Consider the following 11141-nt stretch of genomic DNA (forward strand, 5'->3'; position numbering starts at 1 on the left):
GTAGCCTCAGAGGTGGTATAGCCTAGGTGTTATGCTCTGAGGTATGGGGTAGAAGCCTTAGCTCTGACACTGACTTGCTGTGTGCTTTCAGGCAAATCTTTCTCCTTTCTGGGTCTGTAAAATGAGATGATGTCCTGTCCTTAGTGATCCTTCCAACCTGCCAGGGCCAAGTGCTTCATGACCTTGACCCAAAACCCTGCCCTGCTTGCTAGGGAGCACTTTGAAGGGAGTCTGGATTCTAGAATTCCTCAAGCACAGATTTTCCAAGTCCAATATTTAGAATTCTCTCTAGGATCCTGTGCCTTTTCATCAGGCTTTACCAAAGGAGTCAGAAGGAAAGTACTTATATCTAGGTCTTCTTCTTGAGGGTGGGGGTAGAGGGAGGTTTTGCCTCAGCAAGGTGAATTTCAGCCTCTGGGATTGCTTCTGGCTCAGAGGCAGGAGTTCTGTTCCTGTGTTGGGGGAAAGATGAGGCTATGCTGTCCCCAGCAGAATAGGGAGCCTGACATTCCTCTCTCACTTTATAAATTAAGTAGTTTTTTGGCCATTCTGTCCTTTGCTCCAACAACACTACAGCCCGTGGCAGACCCACTTTACAGATAAGAGCGCAAGGACTGGGAGAGAAGTACTCAGTACAGGTCTCTGCAAGTCAGAGGCCAGGACTGAACTCAAACCTAGTCCCTTAGGCCAGAGTAGAATGCAGGGGTCTGAACTCAACTTTCCTTCTTTGAGTGGTTGTGAACTCACCTTTCTGAGCCTCATCTGTAAAAGGAGCAACAATACCTGTTCCACAGGGCTGTCTGTAAGGAATAAATAACATGAGTCCTGTCCTTGAGAACTCACCTATGAAGTTGCCCCCTCCAGGAAGCTTTCTGAACTATCATCCATCAGTTAGGCTTCTCCTCATGGGATGCCACAGGCCTGAGCTTTCAGTATTGCAGGTGTTGTACTTGCCAGTTTCTACTCTTCTCACCTCCTCTGGACTTTGTGTCTTTCAAGGGCAATAAGTTTTTCTGATTCATTTCTGAATCCCAGATGCCTAGCAAGGGATCCAAATGGAGTTGGAATACAATCAGTGTTCCTTTCTTCGCTCCCTTCTTCCCTCCTCTCCCTCCCTGCCTCTCTCCAGTTTTTCACCACAGCAGGCTGTCTTCTGCAAAGGGCTGCGGTGATGGGTAGGTAGGTCCACAGGGCTGAGCCACCCAGCTCCCTTATCCCTAGCCATCCAGGTCCTGGGCAGAGAGAGTGAGCATTCTGGAGACTGAAGGAAAAGCAGTCACCCAGGACTGGCTGGTAAAGGGCAGCTGATGGTGTCCAGCTGGCAGGGGGCACCATATGGGACTGATAAGCAGGCAGGCTTGGGAACACTGTGCCATGATGAAGGCTGTTTACTGGGGCTGTTTACTGGGTCCATTGTGTCCTCCCGGAGGTTACTTGCTGGGAGCTGTCAGCCATGCATCCCCTGTAGAGGGGCAGCCTGCTTGTGCCCCTTCTGCCAGTCACAGAAACAGAAGCAGAAACAGACGGTCAGAGCTGCGAGGGGCCTCTTCTGAGGTCACCATATCCAAACACTCATTTCATAGGAGAGAAGCCTGAGAACCAGAAAAGGGCAGGGACCTGCCCAAGGTCACACAGCAAGCCAAGACCAGAAGCCTAGTCCTAGCTTGGATACTTATGAAAACCGAGAGGGAACGAAGAAATCTTGAAAATACACCAGTACAAAGGAGTTTTAATGTGGTTTTTCTTTTCTTTCTTTTTCTCTTTCTTTCTTTCTTTCTTTCTTTCTTTCTTTCTTTCTTTCTTTCTTTCTTTCTTTCTTTCTTTCTTTCCTTCTCTCTCTCTCTTTCTTGTTTGCCTTTCTGATCTAGCTGTAAAATTTTTTACAATGATCATATGTTCTTTAGTAATCAGAAAGAAAAATAATCATAAAAGGAAGGGAGAAGCTCCCTATGGGAATAACTGGCTTTTGTCTTTACAAAAATGTCATCAGAATTGTAATTTTACTGTTTTCTCCCCCACTGGGCCCTCATGGGACCCCAGTGAGGCAGTGGGCACCAGGAGCTGGAAAGGCTCTCAGCTTCTCTCCAGCTACCACTTGGGCTTGCAGTGGGACCAAGACAGAAGCCTTGGCTGGGATCAGGAGCCCTGATTTCCTCAAGTAATCTGTCCTCCTTGAGCCGGTCCTTTCACCTGACCAGTTCTCAGTTTTCACATCTGCAAAATGGGAGTTTTTACAGCAAAGTAAGTGTTCTGCCCCCAACTAGCAAAGCACAGTGGCGAAGCCCCATATATACTGGAGTCTGGGGCCCCATCTCCCCCACTTTTTTACTTCATGACCTTAGACAAGTCATTTAAATTCCATAGGCCTCAGTTTCCTTATCTGTAAAAATAGGTAGTTGTGAGGATTAAAAGAGTTAATGTTTAGGATGTCTTCAGAATTATGCCTGGCATATAATAAGTGCTATGTATGTTTCATATTTTAATAAACTAAAATAATTTTCCTCACTGGGTGAAGAGTGAAGATGGAGTGGTTATTATTATCATAATTCTTGACTGGCTTCCAGGGAAGGGAGCTCTCTTGGACTGGAACCAGCCTGCCCCAGTCTGCTGTGTGGGTAGTTCAGTCTCTCCCCAGAGCCTCCACCCCAAGTGCCCCTCAGGCCCAGGTCTGAGACAGCCCTTTCCCAAGGCATCAGAGGGAACCTGGGTTACTGGGGAGTTAGAAGCCCCAGGGATTTCTGCTTAGACTTGGCTCTGACCTTTAACGCAACCCACAGGGCCTCTTCAGCCAGTTGTGTCCCACTGACCCAGCAGCCCCAACCAGTCTCTGAACCCTTTGCTCCTCAGACCTTTTCCATGCAGCTTCCTCTTCCAGAAATCTCCAGCCAGATTGCCTCCTCAACTTTCCCAGCCTCCCCACCTTTGCCCAGAACATCCAGTTGGCCCCCTCTCCAACACCCACAGTCATGGCTACCCATACACCTATCGTCCTCCCCAACATGTGTGCACACACACACTCACACTCAGACACATACTCCTAGACAACAACTGCTTGACCTTGGAGTTCTACATACCTGGGCTCTAAAACCAAATCATATATGTATATATATGTAACCTTAGCTAACAGGCCTCAGGTTCCTCATCTGTGCAATGGGGATATTACCTGCTTTAGAAGGCTTTGCAAGACTTCTGTGGAATTATATGCAGGAAATGCTTAGCCCAGTGCCTGGCATGTGACAAGTGCTTAGTCAATGGTAACACTGGTTATCATTTATTTTTTATGGTTTTTGGTGAACCTGTTTGCTTTCCCCAGCAGCTGAGCATGCCTCAAGCACAGGGGCTGGAAACCATCTTTCACTTCAGGGTCTCCTGGAACAGCTGGCCAGTACCTGCCACAGGGGAGGATAAACATCCAAGGGCTTGACTTAAGTTCTGTACTCTGGTTCTCAGAGTGTGCCCAGCAAGTGGCTGACCCTCTGTAGCTGGAAAGCAGCAGCACCTAAAGGGGCTGGGGGAGGTGCTCCTACAGGCCCAGACTGCCCTCCTGGGTGGGACTAGCAGCTGTCCCCTCCTCTGCCTGGGGTCCAGAGGGATGTCTCTGGCTACTGAGCTGCTGAGCTAATTAAGAATGACAAAGCACCGTGTAATTGCCAGCAATTGATGAGTTCCCTGCCTCTTCCTGCCTCTCCTACCCTTGTTCTCCTTGATGCTATCTGGCCTGGAGGTCACTGCACGGACACAGGGGCAGGCTGAGTGGCACAATTGAGCATGGGCTGGTGTCCAGAGACCTGAAGGCTGGCTGCCTCTGCCACCCTCTTGCAGTGGGACCCTGGGCAAGGAAGTTCCATTTTTACATTGGCTCTGTTTCCTCATCTGCAGGGCTCTTAACCTTGTGTTAACGGGAGGGACAAGGCTAAGGGACTGGGCTGAGGGACTGGGCTGCACCTGCCACATGGGCCGAGTGCAGCAAGACAGAAAGCCCCACATTTGAATCCCAGCCCTTGCCACTCACCAGCTGCATGATCTTGGGCAGCCATGTACCTTCTCTGAGCAACAGATTCCTCATCTCCAAAATGGGGTTTGTTTGACAGCACTCAGCTCTTACTAGGAGAACCTGCATTTGTCCTAAACTTGTGCCTGTAAGAGAGATCCCTGGACAAGCTCATCTCTATCAAAGTGAGTGCAGAAATCAAGGCTGAGAACTTGTAGAGCAATTTGATAGAGTAATTTTATGTCTTGACTAGTGAGAAAAACAGGCTTGTACTTTTTTTTCATTTTATTTTTCTAGTAATTGATTTTCCTTGTATTTTACTAAAGCACTGGTCTGTGACAGATTCTAAAATTTTGAGGAACGGTCCTTCTCCACAGATGGCTTGAGAAGCACTGCTTTAGGGGACTTTGTAAAAACAAAACATCATAACAATCTCATCATAACATTTCCATAGTTCTATGGGCTTTCAACTTCTGTGGCTTCCAAAGTCTGCAGGATAAAGACTAAATCTCTTAGTCTGGCTTTCAAGGCCCTTCTCACCTAAATCCCAACTTACCTTGCCATCTTGCCTCCCTTCCAATCACACACCCTCCTCAAGCCACCCTGTTCTCTCTTCCCCCCCAACTTCTAATGCCTGCTTACAACTCCATGCCTTTTCCTATGTTTTTCCTTCCACCTGGAATGCCTTTCTCCACTTTGCCCTAAAACTGGCAAACTCTATTCATCCTTCAAAACCCAGACCAAATGTCACCCCTCCTGGGAAGCCTTTCCCTCTGCCACTCCTGTGTCTGCCCTAGTTGGGGTTAGGTTCTCCATGCTCTGTGCTCCACAGGGCAGCCTGATACACGGAAGCAGAACTTTGCAGCAATTAAGCCTCCCTACGGGCTCCAGAGTCAGAACACTGTGGATTTTAGACCTGACTTTGTCAACTGTGTGATCCTGGGCAGATGATTTCATCCTGTTGAGCTTATTTTTCCCATCTGTACAGTGGGATGTACTGCGAGGAATAAAGATGATGTGTGAAAATTTCCCAGCACCATGACACGTGGGAGACTCAAGATGTGGCCACTGTTTTTAGTGTTTTCCCTCTGATTTGTAACCTCCCCTGTTGTTTTTCTGTCTCCCTACTAAACTGCTTACTCCCTGAGAGCAGAGACACTTGACAGCATCCAACGTACCTGGATGTTTCCTGGGCCCAGTGCAGGGCTCACCCAGGCTTGCACAGAGGCTGTGTGTTGGACAAGGCTCTCCATCTGCTCCCTGACCCATGGTGCTTGTGGCTCCCTTGTCAGTGGAGTCCTGAGTTTTTAATCAGCTCTCCTAATTTCCATGGTGTAAATACACCCACTATGGCCAATTTTAAGTTACCAGAAGTTTAACAACCAGCTTGCAAGTTTCCTGAATATTTATTTAACAATCTGCTCCTGTGAGCCACCCAGCTCCAGCACCCCTCCGGGTGTGACCGCTCTGAGCAGAAGAGCTCAGTTGAGAGACTGGTGGCCTCTCCTGCTCTCCGCCCAGCCAGCACATTGAGGGCCACCCAAGGAAGGGCCGTAAGGTCAGCCATGCCCAGCACAGAGGTCCTCGCTCCTCCCCTAAGCCTCCAGCCCCTTTGTTCTCTGGGATAAAAGCCCTGAAATCAGTCATCTATCTCCTCCCTCAGAAGGAAGGAGAGAAGCTGGGTCAGTTGATCCATCCATCCATGGCTTTTAGGGGCCCAAGCAAGGAGCAGAGGCTACCTGTGCAGCCAACAGGGGCCAATTTGCAATAGTCCTGTCCCCCCAGCTGTTGCAGGCTAATGAAAACACCCCTGGTCACAGTGTCCCTTGGTCACAGTGGGATCAAAGAACTCTTGTGCACAACCTCCCCTCACCTCCTTTCCTTCTCTCCTGGAGTCATGCCCAGCCGCCAAGTCTTTGCCCAGGCAGCTCCCTCCTCTTGGAATGCCCTCTTCCTCCCTGTTCTCCACCCTGGGAAATCAGTCCCCATTCAGTGCCCAGCCGAGTCAGTGAGCTGTACTTCCCAGGCCAGCAGAAGCTGCTCTCCGCAGGTGCTGTGGAAGCCTGCTTCCTGGGAGTCCCTTTTCCAGCTGCTTGCACACCTGCCTTGCCCCGCCCCCTACAGCAGTGGTTCCCCTTGGGGTGCTGGTTAAAAATGCAGATTCCTAAGCAACACCTTCAGAGTTCCTATATCTACAGGTGGGCTCCCAAAAATTCATGCCCCAGGATATCTGGATCCAGAGGACCTGAGAATCTGAGCTTGAGAAACCCTGTCCTCACCCGCCAGGACTGGGGCTGATTCACACTGAGGCCTCATAGTGACCCTTCACCAGGGCCAGGGGCTCAGTAAGCTTCTGTTGGGTTGAATCCAGCATCTGCTTCTGAGGCAGCCGTGTATGGAGGGCCCATTCTCCTGGCTCAGCTCTGGGTCGCTCTCGCCTCACTTTCTGGGGGCCTGAGCACCCACAAGTGAGTGTAGGGCATCTCTGGTCTCTGAACATGGCTACTTGGGACTCTGTCTCATTACCTGTAAAACTGGCAGAGATAACATGCACCTCCTGGGACTGCTGTTATGATTAAATGAGATCATGCCCACGGGGCTGTTAGCACCAGGCCTGGCATTTGGGAAATGCTCAGAAATAGTCAGCACTTAGAGTAAAATCCAAATTTCCTAGCCTGTCTTGTAAAGGCTGTACGAGCTGACCACTGCCTGCCTCTCCCACCTCAGCCCCAAGCTCCCCCGACCATCAGCCTTCTCCTTGTCTTGCCTTGGAATGGCCAAGCTTTCTTCCCAACTCAGGGCGCTACAGACTGAATTGTGTTCCCTTCAAATTCATATGTTGAAGTCCTAACTCCCAGTGTGATTGTATTTGGAGATGGGGCTTTTAGGAAGTGATGAAGGTTAAATGAGGTCATAAGTATGGGGTCCTAATCTGATAGGATTGGTGGCCTTACAAAATGGGGAGGAAAGATATTGCTTTCTCTGTGTACGCACTAGGGAAAGGCTTTGGAAGACACAGCAAAAAAGGTGGTCGTCTGCAAGCCAGGAAGAGAACTCTCACCAGGAACTAAATCAGCGGGCACCTCAATCTTGGATTACCAGCCTCCCAATCTGAGAGAAATGAATTTCTATTGTTTAAGCCATCCAGTCTACAGTATTTTTGTAATGGCAGCCCAAGCAGACTAATACACAGGGCCTTTGCACATGCTATCCTCTCTGCTTGGGATGATTTCCCCCTGATCTCATGGTAGCTTCTTCTTGTCTCTCAGATTTCAGCCTAAATGTCATCTCAGGGAGACCTTCCTTGGCCACCCATCTGAAGAAGTATTCCAGTCACCCGATTTTAATTCTATGTAGAGCACTTATCATGTCCAATATTTTTCTTATCTTTCCTTTCTTTGCTTATTATCTGCCTCTACCTCACCAGAACATCAGCTCCAGAACAGCAGGAACCTTGTATTTCCTGCTTAACACTGAGCCTTGGACCATAGGCAGCATGATGGAGCCCAATAAATATTCATTAGATTGTTATTGTTAAATATGCAGAATATGACCACCATCCTTCCGACCTAGTCTGAGCCACCATCACCCCATTCCTGGATTACTGCAATAGCGCTCTGCTTGACTGCCTCCTACAGTCTGTTCTCAACCCAACAGGAATCCTTGGAAAACCTAAGTCTGACCATGTCACTCACTCCTATACTGAAAACCCTTCCTTGGCTCCCCCTCTCTCTCAGACTAAAAGCCTAAGTCCTTAAACTGTCCCTCCTCACCCCTGCACTCCAGCCGCATGGGCCTGCTTGCTGTCCCTTAGACGCACCAGACACGTGTCCAACCCAGGGCCTTTGCACTTGCTGTTCCCTCTGAAATCTAAGTGACTCATTCTTTCTCATTCTTCAAGTCCTTGCTCAATCATCACCTTCTTAACAAAGCCTTCTCTGAATACTCATTTAAAATGATAACCTTTCCTCCCTCCTGGGTCAGAATCGGGAAGTGCTGCCAGGGCACTTGCATGGGGCCCCATTTGTACTTCAGGCCCCATTCCCCTCCCCCTATGCCATTGTCTTTGGTGCCTGGCAGGACGCCAGTCATAGGTACAGGACAGGGGAGGGGAGGCAAGATGTATACCCCATGTGTCTCCGGGCAGGGCAGGACAGCAGCCAACCCCACCCTGGGCTGGGAGCACCATGCCACATCTGGTGGGTGACTGGCCAGAGGCCACATCTCAGTGGAGGCAAGACCCCAATCCAAGTACAGAGCATATCCTGGCATGGAAGCTTAAAGGTCCCTGGGCATTGCCCATCTGCCAAGGGTTAGAGCTGTGGACCTGTGGGAAGGAGGTGCCTAGGTTGACTTCCCCCTGCCCCGCCCCCATCTGGGGCACTCTGTATCAGTCCAGCATCTGACAGGAGGGAGGATTTGGGAGGGGGACTTGGGCAGCTGTCAGGCTCCAGTGAGAGGCTTCGGTGACGGGGCGGAGCCCCTGGGTGCCCGTAAGAGTCTTCACCCTGAGGGTATCCCTGTGCCCAGCAGCACTCCCTCACTCTGTGCCTGGGCCCGAGATTTCTTTTTCCTTCCAGTCTTCCTGTTTGCCTCTTCTAGCAAGCTTGGGGCACCCTTGGGGACAAGCCATGGAATACAAATTGTGTCATTTCCGTGATTACACATGCGAGTTAAATGTTGATATTTGCATTTAAAACTAGCATTGCACAATATAAAGATGAATATTAAAACTCATGCTAATAATGTAAATTAAAATTTTTTCTTTACTTAGAGCAACATTAAATAGCAAATAGAAGACACAGCGATGAGAGAGAGAGAGATAGAGAGAGACTGTGGAAGGAAGCTTCGTGTATACCTTTAATGGTACCTTTTCTCTTCTTCTTGAACAACAAACTATGTTTGCATTTTGCATTGAGCTCTGCAGATTACCTAGTTGGCCTTGTCTCTGTCACTCCTGGTCCTGTGGTTGTTTTAAATAGCTCTCATTGTGTCTTGATGCTACAAAACTGACTTATTTCTTATGATTATCTTTCATGGTCTGTTCCTCCCACTAGAATGTGGGCCCCCGGAAGATGGGGCTTTCTTCTGGTTGGTTCATGGCTGTATCCCCTAGTGCAGAGGTGCCCAGTACGTTGCAGGTGCTCAGTACATATTCAGGGAATGCTGAATGAATGGGTATGACCTAGGAAGACTGGGGCCCATCAGTCTTTCCACTCCCTGGCCGTCTGGGCTCCAGGCCCTCCCCTTGTCCATTTTGGCTCAGACAATTCACATTAGAGCTTCGTGGTTCGGCATTTCCTTTTCAGACCTCAGTGCTTCAGCCTTTCTGCCTCCTGCCAGCCCCAGCATTGTTGGTGTGAATGGTGCTGCCTTCCTAGCTCACCAGGTGCCTGGACCACAGGCTCCACTCCTTCCTGGAATTCCTTAGGTCATTTCCATCCATTGTCTTGGGCTGTAGCTTCTTGAGTTAATCTTTCCACCTCGGGAAGATTCCCTTGCTGGTTTCCCCATCTGCTACCAGGTTCAAATCCTTTTTGGCTCCAAATCCTCTCTTGGGGTTTCCTTGGCCCCTTCCGCCTCCAACGGCCAGGGTGACCTCGGGTGAGCCAGCTACCCTCTTCTGGGGAGACTCTTGTGAAATGGGCTGGGGAAGGGGCTGCCTTTTCCCTGGCCCCTGGGGAGGGTGGCAGGGGCCCAGGTCCTTTAGAAGAGTAACACTGATAAAATGAAAGTTACTTCTCTCACATCTGAGTCACTGTCATGCCTGCACCCTGGTGCCCCGTTCTCCCCTCTTCCCTTTGGTTACAGAAGGAAGAGCCACCTCTCACTGCAGCAGCAACCACCCCGGCTGTTCAGTCACACCTCACATGTGGGATGGGACGAGGCTCGCCATGTGGGAGTGGTCCAGACTCCACTCCCCCTTTCTCCTAAATAGCATTCTTGTTCTGACTACTCAGCCCCTTCTCCCCCTTCTCTGCTCTGTTATTTAGGGATAAGGCTAAGCTGCTCTTTCCTGAGGCAAAGAAACCCCCAAATAAAGCCGCTGAAAGAGTACAGAAGTGTGTTTCTCTCTCACAAAACCTCCCCAGTGAGTGTTCCAGGCCTAGAGGGCACTTCTGCTCTACACAATCATACAGAGACCCAGGTTCCTTCCACTGTATGACATTATTGTCACCATGTCTGGTCTCAGCCAGCAGGGAGGAAAAAGAGGACACCCGGTGACTGAGGGCTGAGGCCTGAACTCCATGCCAGGACTCAGTCCTGTGGCCACTCCTGCAAGGGAGGCCGGGAAACGTCATCTCACAGCCCAGCCAGGTGCCGAGAAGGAAGAGGAGGATGGCTTGGGAGGGCAAGCAGCTGATTTCTTACACCTGCCCTCTCTCTGTCAGGCAGATCTGGGTTTTGGACAATCCAGGTTCCAGGTTTTGTGTCACAGAACCAAGAAAATGGACAGAGACCCTGGAGTGGAAAGTGAGAGGAAAAGGGTCAGGGACATGGAGGGAAGCCTATTTTAAGAGTATTAGAGAAACACAAGTCACAGTTGGAATTATCTTAAAATTATTTTTGGTTAATGTTCTGTCTTATTAAGGGCTCCTGGATCCAAGACGAAGCCTCCTGGGGTCCCAGGATATGTGGGTTCCCCGTTTTCTGTACATTCACCAAATCCTGTGCTGAGACAGAGGCGACAAGACACGTTCTCTGCCCTCCAGGAACTCACAGTCCAGTGGGGAAGACAGACGCGGGACTAGAGGTGAGTCCAAGCTGCTGAAAAGACATCAAGGAGGGAATTAACGCTGCCTTGGCAGGGTCGGGAAGGGGCAGGCACGAAAGAGCACAACCAGGACATCATATTCTAGATTTACCTCTGCCGGTGGGAGATACTCGGTTCTCTAAAGTATTTAACCAGAGTGATAAAAATTAAAGGGAGGAAGATAGTCAAGAATCAAAAAACTTGGGTCCTCACCCATCTGCTTCGTGTCCTAGGGCCAGTCCCCACCCCTCTCTAATCACCTTCCCTCTGTCCTGTCCGCACATTTGGTACCCTGTAGGAAGTACTGAAAGTCGCCCTCACCAGTGGACAAAATACAGAAAGGTGCCCCCTTCTCCAGGCTGACACAGCCTCTGTGCTCAGACACACAGATTGGGG

The sequence above is a fragment of the Camelus dromedarius genome, chromosome 14 (genome assembly GCF_036321535.1).
Source record: "Camelus dromedarius isolate mCamDro1 chromosome 14, mCamDro1.pat, whole genome shotgun sequence".
In the NCBI taxonomy this organism is placed as follows: domain Eukaryota; kingdom Metazoa; phylum Chordata; class Mammalia; order Artiodactyla; family Camelidae; genus Camelus; species Camelus dromedarius.